General features: G+C 46.6%; 1 protein-coding gene across 2 annotated transcripts in view; it reads left to right on the forward strand.

The window, feature by feature from the left end:
- Positions 1-1297: 1297 nt before the first annotated feature.
- The window catches only part of WASF3 (WASP family member 3), a 147624-nt gene continuing 136059 nt past the window's right edge, over positions 1298-12862 (forward strand). For both annotated transcript variants that reach the window (XM_056108899.1, XM_056108907.1), the window contains exon 1: positions 1298-1431. The gene's annotated coding sequence lies outside the window, so the exon portion shown is untranslated. The remainder of the gene's footprint in view (positions 1432-12862) is intronic.

Genomic DNA, 12862 nt, shown 5'->3' on the forward strand with positions numbered 1-12862 from the left:
TGGGTTTCAGTTACACAATGATCCAGTACCCATCCCTCCACCAGTGTCCATTCTCCATCATTTACACATTAAAAATTTTTTTGTTAGCAAAACACGATGAGATACAGTTGTAGATTTACAAATTTTTGTGCTTGGGTAACACAATTTTAATGACCCTTTCTTTCACTCATTATTGGGATTTGGACTTTTTTCCTCAGTTTTTCAGTATTTTCTTTTTTTCGGGTCATTTCAGGCGGTGCACAGGGTTTACTCTTGGCGGTGCTCTGGGACCTTAAGGGATGGGGATGTTGGGATTCGAATCATGGTCAGCTGTCTGCAAGGCAAGCGCCCTACCTGCTGTACTGTCGCTGGGCTCCTTTTTATTTATCTTTGTAAATAAATAGGCATAGAGAAATGCAAGTAAAATAATAATCATGTTTCCATTGGACGTTTAAATAAACCCTTCTTCCAGACACAGTATTTATTCCTCCAGAGTATAGCGACTTTCCCCCCTTAGTTTCTCTTTCCTTTCCTGCTCCCTTTCCCCATCCTTCCCCCCACCCTTTCTCTCCTCTCCCCTTCCCACTCTGCCAGTCACAAGCACCACCTGTCTCTGTTCTGTTGCCATCAGGCGTAGGCTGGCACTCTCAGGGATAGCCCCTGTTTGATAGGCTTTTAGATGGTCTCACATCTGTGATGGAGGGAGACTGGAACTCGGGTGAATGAAAGGACAGAATCTGTAGAGGGAGATGAGATTTTGTGGGCATAACGTCAATGGCTTCGAGAAGGCATCAGAGCTACCAATGGCAAGGCTGCAATCCTCTCGGGTTGCCTGGACCGACACCCCCGTGGGATGTCCTCGCCTTCCCGGAGCCCTCCAGATCCAGGTGAGGTTAGGTTCTAGGTGGGTCTCGTCAGGACCTCGCCTTCCCGGAGCCCTCCTGATCCAGGTGAGGTTAGGTTCTAGTGGGTACTCGAAGGGACTGCAAAGAGAGTGCATCTTTAAATGGAGGTGACCCAAGGGCTCCTTGGGTCAGCTCGGTCCAAAGTGTCCCTGCCGCTTCACTCGGGAGGGGACTCCGGCGCAGCCTCCAGCCGAGTGGGAGGCGGAGGACCAAGGGTGAAAACCACCTCCTCCGCAATCCTCCGCCCCTCCGCGCCGCCTCTCGGGGCTCCTGCTGCTTTCCCATTGGCCCAGGCGCTCGCCAATCCTCGCGAAGCGGCCCCGTGCGCGGGCTCTGGTTGGTGGAGCCGGCGCTGAGCCCCCCTCCGGCTCGGGCTGGGACCCCCGCCGGGAGGGGGCGTGGCCGCGGCCGTGGCCCGGCCGGAGGCGGTGTCGCTGGCGCCGCTGCGTGCGGTGCGGTGCTGGGCGGGGGGTGCGGGCGGCCGCGGCGCGGCGGGACCATGGACCCGGGAGCGCTGCCCCGTTGGCGGCGGCGGAACCGCGGACGGGTGAGTGCGGGCTGCGGCCGGCCGGGCGCTCGGATCCGGGATGCCGATCCTTTTCCCTCTGGCTCAGGTCCGGGCGGCTGCCCCCGGGGAGGCAAAGGGGGCGCGGGCCGGGATCCCCGCAGCCCTGCGGCCAAGTGAAGTTGCTGCATCGCGCCGGGCGCGCTTCCGAGCGTGGTGGGGCCCACTGCGGGCCCGCGTCGCCGCCCGACGCCCGGTCTCGGGTCGTGGAGCCTCAGCTGCGTTCCGCTGGTGGGGACCGCCGTGGCCGCCGGTGCTTCCCGCCGTCGCGGCCCGGGAGCCCGTCTCTCCCGCGTTGTCCCCAGCTCCCGCTCCCCGGGGCGCCCTCCCCGGACTGCGGGGCAAGGCACCGGCCATCCCGGCCGCAGGTGGCGCCCGGGCCTCTGCTGGCGCCCGCAGGCAGGACGCCCCAGGGCTGCCCCGCTCGCTCCCAGGACCTTCGCATCCCGGCACACTTGTGCACGCGCCCTCGCCCTCCATCAGGCCCCGCCGCCGCGTCCGCGCCGCCCCGGTCCGGCCCTGTCCGCCGGTCGCTTCTCCGCCGCGCGTCTCGGCGCCCGCTACTGTCGCGCGGCGCGGCGGGCCCGCGGGGCTCCGGGGGACGCGGCGGCCGGGCTCGGACGGCGGCGAGCCGGGAGGGCGCTGCACGGCCCCGGGTCCCTTCGCCTGCAGGCAGCGTCCCCCGGAGACTTGTCCTGCGCAGCAGGCAGGGGGGCCGCAGAACCCCTCCTCGGGGCCCGCGCTCCACCGAGAGCAACCCTTCCAAAAAAAAAAAACCCACAAAAACAAAAACCAAAAAACCCCCCAAACCCCCTTTTCCCCCTCTGTGTCTGGTCCTCGCGGGCAATGGCGATCTGCTCTAGGTTAAGCTGCTCTGTCGGGGAGAGTTCCCTGGCGGAGAGTCGGAGCGTAGAGTTCTTAATTATTAAAGAACTAAGCTGTGGGCTTACCGGTGAATGGGAGTAGCTCATATTCTTAGCTGCTATTGGGCGAAATAGGAATTCTTGCTCATTTGAGTCCTAATTTTAAATTTCCTAGTATCATATATATGTATATATAATTTTTTAAGCTGCAAGATTATAAGAAGGGGGTAGTTTTTGCTTCGAAGCTGTCCAAAGCAAGTGTAAATGGAGCATGAAATTTTAACTTAAGAGTAGGAATTCTTATTCTATGCGGGGTGGGGGAATTGAGGGAGGCAGAGGACTCTGACCATTAGAAATGTTTTGCATCTTAAAAAAATAAGGTTTGACCCAAATTTAAAATGTCTGCTACCCGATTAGAACGAGGTTTAATCTGTTATAATTGGCGCGCCCACTCTTCCCTCTCCCCACTTGCCTCTAGAATAAATTCAGTGGTGCTTTGGTTGCATTTTGTGTGTGTGTGTGTGTGTGTGTGTGTGTGTGTGTCTGCTTCACCCAACTTTTCTTTTCCAGCAGTGAAACAATGCTCTGATTCTTTAAAACGAGTTCTTTTATCTACTTGAAGGGTTAAACAAAAGAAAGCTGGGCTTGACCTTTCCCATAGGCGGTTCTTACTGTGCCTGTCTGGCCTCCTTCCTCTTCATCCCTTCAACCCAGTATTCATTTCTCTTTATTTTAAAGACCTTCTTACTACATATTCACAAATATATGAATAAAAAAAGTGTTTTTTCAGACTTTTCCACCTCACAAGGTTGAAGTGCTTGATGAACTTTATGTCTGACCTGTATGTCTTCACTTAAAAAACTATTAATAAGAGTGTTACATAAAAATTGTTCTTGCAATTTCAGGTACTGACATGAAGTTGCTTTATTGCTTTGTGTGTGTGTGTGTGTGTGTGTGTGTGTGTGTATGTGTTTGTGTTTAAAATGTATGGTCAAGATGTGCTATACTGTTCTGAAATGTACTGGAGAAAATGGCAGAACACACTTTGTAAAGAAGGCATACTGACATTATACTCTATTTATTCTCAGTGTGAATGGGGGACATACTTCCCACTTCCCACAGAAACTTGCTTGTGGCACATAATCTTTAGGTTATTGGAATGTTTCAATTTAAATGGTTGCCTGTTGCATGTTTTAGAACTCTCTATTAGCTCTGGGCCAATTACAGTGCTCTGTTATAAGAACTTTATAAGAACAACTATTCACAAATGATGTTTTCTGTTGTTGACATTCCTAATATTTACTTGACCGTCCCTCTTCATTGCCAAGCACACTGTACTGAAATGCTTAGCTGATCTTCTCAGCCCTTTTTTTCTTTTCAACTTGGCCTAAAAAAAATAATTTTGAGGGTTGGAGCAATAGTATAGCAGGTAGGGCATTTGATCTGGGTTTGATCCCCAGCATCCCATCTGGTCCCTCAAGCACCGCCAGGAGTAATTCCTGAGTGTAGAGCCAGAAGTAACCCCTGAGCATTGCTGGTCTTGATCCCCTCAAAAAATTTGGCTGGAGGTGGGGGTGTTGTGGGAACCTACTTTGGGGCATTTGGAAGCAAATGCTACTTGCAATCTTTGCCTTCTGTCTCAGGACTGGTTTCTTCTCCCCTTACTTAGGTTTATGCTAATAAATCATGAATATTATATACCAAATAATATGTTACTAATACAGATTGTAACATGTAATATGATGATGAAACACTGAGAGTAAAAAGCCTTTCCTCTCATTGCATTCCCCAGCCCTGTTTCTGTCTCCAGAGGTAACCATGCTCAATAAATGGGGTATAGGCTTCCAGATTCCTTTCAATAGCTTTCTTTTTAATTCAGAAGTCATTTAGTGAATGCCTGCTACATAGAGGCACTATTTGAATCACAGTTTGTGGAAATAAAGAGAGGAGAGCTTTCAAAATGTTGGTAGTTTATTGAGACAAGCAATTTCAGGGTAGACCCAAAGTGTATTGTAGTAAGAGGTAAGGGAGAAGGAGGGAACAGAATCCATTCATTCACTTTATTCACTCCACTGAGTTCAGCATTTATAAGATGAGCTGAGGATACAGAGACAAGTAAGGCAGGTATCTCAGTCAGATGTAGACATCTCACTGTTCTGCTTGGATTTTTAGACAATTTTAGGCGCTGTTCTCAAGGCAACGTGTGATAAGTGTTTTGAGAGGGGCCATCCCAGGCGTTATTGATGCCAAACTCAGCTGAGGTGTGACACAGAGAAGGGAAGAAAAGCTTTGCAGATAGTCCAAGAAAATGAAACGGTCAAAGTCTGGGTTGAAGAGCTGGAGGCAGACATAGTATAGTAGTAAAGTGCTTGCCTTGCATGCAACCAGACTGGGTTCCATACCTGGCACTCTATATGACAGTCCCTTGAGCCAGGAGTCACCCCTGAATTCAGAGACAGGGATAAGCCCTGAGCACCACAGGTATGGCCCCCCCAAACCCCAAACAAACAGACCGAAAAACTAAAATCTGCGTTGAAGAAAGATTGTACAAAGATTTGTTGTAGGGGAGCATGCATGGGGGAAACTAAAACATGGTGAGGGTGGTGGAAGGGTACCCTTACAATGCAGGGGGCAGTGAGAAATTAAACAGGAGAAATAAGGACCATGCCATGTAGGATCCTGCGGTTTCTGGTGAAAGGAGTTTGGAGTCTTAGGGGCAGTAGGAAATGAAGTTGAAGGACATGGTGAGGTTTGTGCTCAGGGAATGGATGGAAGGGAATATGTGTGTCAGAGTCTAAGAAGGGAGCCTCGAGGAGGTATACTTGCTTGGACTTGGTTGTTGGCCTGAGTGTGTATGTGGTGAGGAGTTGATGGAGGAGTTCATGACAGTGCTAAGTTCTGATGAGGAGTTCGTGACAGTGCTAAGTTCTGGTGGGGCATTTGGGGGCTTGGGAAGGGGGAGATGCAGGGGACAGCAGCCATTTGGGGGCAGAGATGATGGTTTCCACCTGACATTTAATTTTAATTGCCTGGGGGACTTTGTGTTCAGTCGACTGCATTAGGGATCTGGATATCAGGAGATGAGCTGGAGATGGACCTGAGAGTTTTTAGCCCGGCAGTCCCAGACTGTGTGCTTAAGTGCTACAGTGCGTTTCCAGGTCACTGCAGGATGCTAAATTGTTGAAGGAGAAGCAGCAATTTGCAGCATCTGTCGAACTCTGCAGAACTAACCATCTCAGAAGGCCCCAAACTGATTTGGCCTACTGCTCCTTTTTCAGAAACAACAAAAACACTCAACCCTCCCTTTCTCCAAAATGTACCTTTCAGCAAACAAGCAGAAAGCATCATACCCCCACTGCCTTCCCTCCACATACAGGAAGCTCTTAGGGAAACCCTGTATACCACACAGAGTAGTTATGTTTCTACACAAGGTTTCTACATTCCTTTCCAGGCTGCTGCTCTGTAAAGCGGGATCTTCACTGGGTACCACTGGCACCCTGTGAAGGTCAGAGTGAGGCAGGAAATGAGAGTCCAGCATGATCCAAGGTTTGAACAAGATCCAGGCTTTCCATGGGCACATCTTAGAGGCATACTAGTTAGTATGTGTGTGGTTACTTTCACTGTAAAATAGAAATGCTTTTCAACTGAGCACTAAATTGTTAGGGCATAAATTGTTAGTTGAGTCCGTCTAGCTTTTCAGCTGAGCACTGAATTGTTAGGGCATAAATAGTTTGTTAGTTGAGCCTGTCTCACAGTTCCATTATTTGCTTGGCTTTTCTTCTGGCCTGAGAAACGAAGGGTGGAGTGAACAGAGCAAGTCCTAGAAGCTCTCACCTTTGCTTGGATTTGTTCCTGAAGGCAGTTGGAGTAGATGTGGTTGTCCAAGAAGCAGATCTGGAGTTGAGGACGATAGCAGCGTGACATCTGCGGGGTCGAAATCGCTGTTGGAAAGATATCAGAGCACAGTCACTTTGAGACTGGAGGGTGGGGCCCCGGGAGGCTTCCTGAACCTCATGGTCCCAGAAACTTCAGCAGTGAGGTAATAACAGGGTTGTTAATCATAAAGTGGTGGCAGAGGTGACATAGTGATGGGGACAGAATCTAGAGGACCAGATTGTAGGAAGTTTTAATAGTGAAAGCCAGAATGTGGAATGCATGTGGAAAATTGAAATCATGTAAACAGTTTTTTTTTCAGTTGAGATAACATTGGTTTCCAACTTTATATTGTTCCAAGAAGATAGTTCCTCATACCTCAGAAGTATGCTGCTGCATCCTGTTCATCACGGTACCAATAACCCTTCACCTCTCTCTGTCTGATCTCCACCCCGCTTTGCTCACCCTCCCCATACCCCATCAGGTAACCTCAGGTCTGCTGTCAGAATCTAAGAGTTTGGATTTGGCTTGGTTCCCTTGCCTTATTTCTTCCTCCTTAATTATTTATTTTTTCCATTGAATCACTGTGAATTACAAAGTTATTTATGATAGACTTTCAGATGTATAGTGTTCCAACACCAACCCCTTCACTAGTGTCCACTTTTTTTCACCAGTGTCCCAGTTTCCTTCCTGTTCCCCAGTCTGCCTCTATGACAAACCATTTCCTTTTTCTTCCCTGCCACCTTTTAGTCTTGTCTTGTTTCTTTTTACTCATATGTGTGAAAACATCAGGCATTTGTCTTTTTTTTTTTACTTACTTTTTTTTTTTAACATAGCTCCCTCCAGTTCTGTTTGTATTTTTGCCGGTGGCAAGATTCTATCTTTTCTCATAGCTGAGTAGTATTCCACAGTGCGCATGTACGTATATATAAAGATCAAAAAGTTGTGGGGTATATTTGTCTATGTGTATGTGTGTATATCTGTGTGTGTATATAATGGATCAAAAAGTTGTGATATATACATGTGATATATACATATATATATATATACACACACAAAACAAACAAACGCTGTTCTCCCTTTGTTCATCAGTTTGCTTGAGCGGGCCCAGTAATGTCTCCATTTTGAGACTTGTTGTTACTGTGTTTGTTACTGTGTTTGGCATATTGAATATGTCACGGGTAGCTTGCCAGGCTTTGCTGTGCTGGCGAGATACTCTCGGTAGCTTCCGGGCTCTCCGAGAGGGGTGGAGGAATCGAACCTGGCTTGGCCAGGCTGGCTGCATGCAAGGCAAATGCCCTTCCGATGTGCTATAATGGCAACTTCTTGATCCATTCTTTGGTGGCTATACACTTGGGATGTTTCCAGATCTGGGTTGTTGCAAATAGCTCTGCAGTGAGCAAAGGTGGGCATCTATATTTTGAATTACTATCTATGTGTGCTTAGGAATGAAGCTGCTGGATCCCATGGTAGTCCCATTTTTACTGTTTTGTGATGTCTCTATCTCTGGACAGAGAAATTTGGTGGTGGGGGTGATGAGTGGCTATACAGGGTGGGTAAGAGAGACACCCCCTTCCCCACTTAACTGGATGGACTTGAGTATATTCAAGAACCTAGGGGGTGAGGATATTAGGGAAAAATCCAGTGAAAAAGGGTTTCAGTATTTCCACTAGCCTTCACTAGTGGAAATATTACTGATTCAGGCTAGTGGAGTCTCATGGAGCCTCCTTCCTGTGGCAATAGAATGAATGCGTGTCACCCAGAGGAGGACCCTGTCAGGGCAAGCTGTTTCTCAGACTCTGAAGAGGAAAGGCCGCTCAGTGGCCTCAGGTACAGGGGGAGCTGGGATGATACTCTACTAAATGATTTTTTTTCTCTTTGTTTGGGTCTCTGTGAAATCACGTATCCTTGAGTCATACCCCAATCCCTCTCATTCAGCTTCTCAGACTCCCCTATCCCCCTTGCTTTTAGACCTTCTTTTCTTCACAATGCTTGGCCCAGCTCCTCCAGTACTGGCTATGTCTTTTCTAGGTTCTGGAGTTCTCTGGAGATCCAATGGGGGGGGGGGGGGCGGGGAGGGGGACGGGGTGAGGAGGGTGGGAAACTGGCCTCTCTTTTGAGAGTCTACTTTTTACTTTTGTTTGCTTCAGTGTTGTTTACCTCAAGAATGGTTTTGTTTTGAGACACCTTATCCTCCTATCTCACAAGATGTCTGAGATCAGAACTTTTATTTTTCCCATGCTCAGGTTTCACTCTCTGTCTTTGGAGCCAGTGCTGTTCTGCTATTTCTTCCTTGGATCTGTCTCTTCTCCCTGAAGTTTTAGCTCCTTTCTTCTGTCTTTTCTCCCTGATATTATACATCCTTTCTTGTGTGGCTCCCCCCCCCCTTCTTTTCAAGTGTCTAGAGTATCTTCTCATCTTTCACGTCTCCTCCTGAGGGGCCTGAACTGCGAGCTAAGCATGTGAAGTCATTCTCAACTTTTTACTTGAAACCTTTCCCTCCTGTTCCCCGATCTCCCGGACAGAGCACTGGCCTTGAATGGAAGAATGGATGTAACAGTAGCTTATGTCCTATTATGGACTCCTGAGCTGCTTCTGTGTTTTTTTCCCTCAGCATTTGCTTTATTTTTTATTTTCTAGATAGACCACAGGTACTGAGGGCTAGTGTGCATTATTTTGGTTCCTGGTGACTGTTTAGCTTCTGCCTTCAAAAAGTTGGACCAAGAAAGGTGGCAGTGGCTTTGTAAACTAACAGGGTGCTACTTGGGGGCAGGGAACAGGCAGCATGATGCCTGGTACCCTGTCAGCGCCAGAACAGGGATGTAAGATTGGTCACATCACCTTGTGAACTTTGCTGTTGAGATGGTGTCTCCTGTGGACAGTGATAACCCCAGCACCTTCTTTTAGCCATCTACAGGCTCTGTGGTCATCAGCCGTGGAGTCCTTCTGCTTGCTGGCAGGCGAGTGCTGTATTGGATTTTTAAAAGTTGTGCCCTAGCCCATGCTGAAGATTTCATTACTATGCCATGGCAGTGCCATTTTAGTTCATCTCACAGAAGCCTCTCATTGAATACTGTTATCCATTTTGTGCACATGGATGGCTCGCTGAAATTATATTGCAGTCTGAAAGTATGACTATGAACCGGAATCCAGGCGGTCATATTTTATCAGCTAAGTGGATGAAATGGTGTATTCTCTGCACATAGTAGATACCCAGGAAATATTTTTTGATTTTTTTCCCTTGATTGAATGTGTCATATGTTTTGATTCACAACCATCTCCCAAACAGAAGACTCTCACCACTGTCTAATGTGAAAAAACCTAGTCTGAGTCATTTTGCCCTTCTAGTACCACACCTGTTTTTTTTGGCCCCCCAAAATATGTATATGACATGGTTGTTTTTATATATTTGTGCACACAATGTTATGTAGCTCTGTATAAGGGTACTGCCCAGGCAGATTTAACCTCTGAATTGGCTTTTATTGGGCTAATTCTCTTTACTGGACCCAGCTCTTTCCCGTTTTAAATTAATGCTCCTGGGCCAGACTTGCCTTGCACATGACTGACACCCAGGTTCGATGCCAGACCCCCCACCCCCCTCTGGTCACCTGAACCCTGCCAGGAATGATCCCTGATCACAGAACCTGGAGTCAGCTTGAGCACCTCTGGGGTTAGCCGGAAAACAGATGCAAATTATTGTTTGTGGAGGCTCCTAGTGTCAGTTGCTCCTCATGGCAAATAGGAGGCACAGCATCTAATTTTTAGGGATCACACCATCCAGCCCACATTAAGGACCACATTAACCAGAATAGTCGCAAGTGGAGTGAAGGAAGTTTATGCTCAAGATGTTTTTGTCATCTTGATGGATACGGACCAGCTAAGTAGCTGACTCATTTTTCCATCTCTTCTAAAGTAAGAACTTAATTTAAGGGGAGTAGATTGATATTTTCCAGTAGGACTCGTCTATGTTCAATTAAAATAGAAAAGCATATTTATTTGTTTTTTAGCTAACCCTATATATTTTAAAGCCCATTTGGCTCTTGATTTTCCATAGCATTTGTCTCCATTTTCATACATTTTTAAAGTTGGGTTTTTTGTTCAATGTAAAAATCAGAAATATCTAGAAACCCCTAAATTCCTTCAGTCTCTTCAGAACTTAATTATATGTGACAAACAATGTTGTTTCCAAAGATGGGGAATCAGACCTGGGTTGGCTGTTTGCAAGCAGGTGCCCTATGTGTTGTACTATCTCTCCGGCCCTGGTTTGCTTGTATTTTATTTTGTCAATTAGAAGGAGCTTTAGAGACCAGTAACTAAGATGGTTGATTCAGTCATAATTCAGAGTCAGTATACTACACAGTAAGAGTTAGTGAGCTGTAGGTTATGCACTAAATCTCACCTCTTACCCAGTTCCACTTAGAATTGGAATGTGGACATGCTGATTTGTTGTATTGCATTGAGCTGCCCTTATTCCGAAAGATAGAGTTTGGTAGAGTTAAGTAGTTGCAAATGTGTCTCAGCAGTATAAAATACTGACACTTTATTGCAAGAAAATAAAAACCACATTCTAATGAAGAATCTGAACAAAGTACTGTAAGTATATATGCTTATAAATATGACCAGCAGAAAAGAGAAGAAAGGAAGAAGGAAAGGACGAAAAGCAAGCAAGCAAAGGGAATGAGTATTTGGGACAGTAATTCTGACCGTTTGTTAGGGAAAAGTGTCTGAAGGAAGAAGAGATATGAATGAAAGTGAAAGAGTGAGCCAGTTGGACATGTATTTTGGGAGAGGGTATTATATGGGGAAGCAACAGCATATGAATATGTGCAAAGGCCTCAAGGGCAAGGAGGGCAGAGTTAGTAAGAGAGGGACTATTGGTCATGGCGATAGTAAAGGGCCAGATCAGGTTGGAGAGATAGTACAGTGGTTCGGGCATTTGCTTTACACTCACCTGACCTGGGCTCAATCCCTGATACCCTATGGGGTCCCCTGAGCCCCAGCAGGAGTGACCCCTGAATACAGAGCCATGAGCAGAGATAGGCGTGGCCAAGACCAAAATAAATAGCCAGAAGATGAAGGGCTAGAACGAGAATCAACTCCGTGGCATATTGGATCTTTCTCTGAGTCAAATGAAAGCCATCAAAAGGTTTTGAGGTGGAAATATTATTTGATTTGGATTTTAAGAGCATCACCATGAGTGGGTTTGTAGGGGATGTGAGTAGACAAGAAGACGAGGCATGCTAGGTGCTGAGAATATCAATTTGAATCAGTTGGTTTCTATCCTCAAGGGGCCGATAGTGTACATCAGAGACGGTCACGGTCACGGTCTTCCCGTTGTTCATCGATTTGCTCGAGCGGGCCCAGTAACGTCTCCATCATGAGACTTGTTGTTACTGTTTTTGGCATATCGAGTACGTCACGGGTAGCTTGCCAGGCTCTGCCGTGCAGGCGAGATACTGTCGGTAGCTTGCTGGGCTCTCCGAGAGGGGCAGAGGAATTGAACTCGAGTCAGCCATGTTGGCTGCGTGCAAGGCAAACGCCTTTCCGCTTTGCTATCGCTCTAGCCCACATCAGAGACAAGCAAATAAAAAGTTCACTGTGATAACACTGCTGTAGATGCTGTAGGTGCCCAGGTATGGCATTGGTGGCACTTGGTGGAGACCAGGAAACTTCATCTGAGCAGAGAAACTGGAAGGTGATAGACAAGACTGATTTGAGTGTTTGGCCATTCTCTGTTGGAGCTCTGAAATTCTCCAAAGAACCATGTGCAAAAGCTGCCAATGCATGAAGTATTCTTTCATAGAGCAGAGGTATGTCAGTGTGTTGTGGAGAGCAATGCTGTCCTCACTCTGGAGAATGATTCTAAGGCAGCATGAAGGCACAGTGGAATGTGCTCAGCACATTGAGCACCCATAGGGATGATTCTGCATCTTTTTCAGAGAACAGGACCAAGGTGATTGTGGCCTGGAAAAATTAGTATTATTGGGCACCAAAAAGACCCAGTGATTTATCTGTAGATTGTGTTGATGAACATTGCTTTTTTCAACAGCCCAACAACATGAATTCATTGCAATGTACCTGTAATTAAACAAATTGGTCTACTGTGTGTGGGGAGTTGTTGAGAATGACCCAGTTACAATTTGGAGGCTGTTTGTAAAAATGATTTTTATTTTTGAATAAGCCATTTTGAATTAGAATGGAAGAAATTGCCTCTAGTTTTATTGGTGTAGAAGATCTTATTCATTTTTATTCTCTATAATATTGTCTAGGTGATCCAAAAATAATTTCAGTGATTATGTAATATAGGTTCAACAAGAAATAGGGAGAAGAAATAGATACATTCATAATTATAGAGAAGTTTTTATTAAAAAATAGTTCTTTGTAGAAGAACAAAATGTAATAAGGGTTAGGAGATTTGAATAGCACGTCAAATTTGTCTTGCTGTGTGCACATTGGCCTGAGTATAATTGTGTTCTTTCCCAGTATACACGGATGTTCACCCAGACTCTTAGCCGCAGGGGAGTCTCTCAGTATATTTCAGGGGATTGAAGTCAGCTATATTAGTGTTCTTCAAATCAGTGTTTCTCATCTGGGGGTCATGTGGTTCTCTGTGGACCCCAAGGGTAGTTTAGGGGGAGGCAAGCTTTAGACAAGGGGTTGACCAACAGGACAGGGGA

Source organism: Sorex fumeus, unplaced genomic scaffold (genome assembly GCF_029834395.1).
Source record: "Sorex fumeus unplaced genomic scaffold, SorFum_2.1 ptg000008l, whole genome shotgun sequence".
In the NCBI taxonomy this organism is placed as follows: Eukaryota; Metazoa; Chordata; class Mammalia; order Eulipotyphla; family Soricidae; genus Sorex; species Sorex fumeus.